The sequence below is a fragment of the Nannospalax galili genome, unplaced genomic scaffold (assembly GCF_000622305.1).
Source record: "Nannospalax galili isolate Female #2095 unplaced genomic scaffold, S.galili_v1.0 scaffold1217, whole genome shotgun sequence".
Classification (NCBI taxonomy): domain Eukaryota; kingdom Metazoa; phylum Chordata; class Mammalia; order Rodentia; family Spalacidae; genus Nannospalax; species Nannospalax galili.
Window position 1 is genome coordinate 799,281 of NW_008339068.1, and position 1,420 is coordinate 800,700.

The 1,420-nt window shown below is 45.6% G+C and overlaps 1 pseudogene; it reads left to right on the forward strand.

Annotated features, from left to right (window-relative positions):
- Positions 1-628: 628 nt before the first annotated feature.
- LOC103734739 overlaps positions 629-1,420 on the forward strand; it is a 14,805-nt pseudogene continuing 14,013 nt past the window's right edge.

A 1,420-nucleotide genomic window follows, 5' to 3' on the forward strand; every position in this document is an offset into this window, starting at 1 on the left:
TCTAGGGCTGATTTCCAGAGACTTTACCTATACAGCCATTGGCTGTCTTACCCGGGGCAGAACATTCTTTCTCTTCTGCCCCATATTATTCCCATAGAGACCATACACAGATGTATAAAGTATACTGTCATTGGCTAGCTCACCTGGGGCAGAACGTTCTATCTCTTCTGCCCCAGACCATTTCCATAGAAATCATAAACAGATACCAGGAAAAGGTTTGAACAATGGAGGGGATTTCCAGAGTCAGGTGGAGGGTAGTTTTTTTTCTCTCAGAGGTTAGGGAGGGGGTCTGAGGGCCACTCTCTTTCAGGTGCACTTACCTACATGCAGGCAATACATGCATACACATAAGATGAAAATAAACAGGTGCACAGATGACTCAAAGACAGGCACACCACCAAAAGCCCACCCCAGAACAGGTGATGACTCACAAAAGCCACATACCTGGAGCTCCCTTGAGCACAGGCCAGAGGAGCAAGCCAGTAAGGATCATACCTCCATGGTCTGTGCCATGAGTTCCTGCCCTGCCTTCCCTTGATGATGGACTGTAAGCTGTAAGCCAAATAAACCTTTTCTTCCCCAAGTTGCTTTTGGTTATGGTGTTTATCATAGTAATAGGAAGTAAACTATGACAGAGGTCAAACTGTGCAGTTTTAACCGGTGCAAGGTCTACCCAGAAGGTACTGACAAGTCCAATGGGAAGGTTTTTCCAGTTTCTTAGCACAAAATACCCGTCTGTGTTCCTTTCTAAGAGGACGCCTCTGCAGATAAAATGGAGTGTCCTCTACAGAAGAAAGCACAGAAGAGGACAATGGGAAGAAATTAAAAAGAAAAGAACCCGAAGTGCAGTCAAACTCCAACTGGCCATCACTGGGGCATCACTTGCTAATATAATGACTAAGAGGAGCTAGGAAGGCTCACTCCAAGCGAGCTATCCGGGCTGCCAAGGAAGCCAAACAGGCTAAACAGGCATCCATGAAGACAGCAGCAGCTGCTGCTCAGGCTCCCACAACGGCAGCACCTAAGCAGGGTGTGAATCCCATGAAGGTTTCTGCTCCCCAAGTTGGTGGAAAATATGAAATTGGTAGGTCATATTTTTAAAATTTTTGAGAATTGCATGCATGGGTATTATATTTGCATTATTTCCATCTCTCCAAGTCCCCCACCAACTCCTCCCATGTCCCCTCATTCCCTCTCAATTTCTTACCCTCTTCTTTTATTATTATTATACATACTTACATATGTAAATATGCATATATGATGCACTGATGGTTCTCGTGTGTACTTGTGTTTAGGGCTGGCCACTGAGGACTAGATAACCTTCCAGGGAACTAGTCCCTGGAGAAAACTGATTCTCCCTCCCTCAGCATCCATTGATTGCCTGTAGCTCTTCATCTTGAGGTGGGACCCGGTGACATTC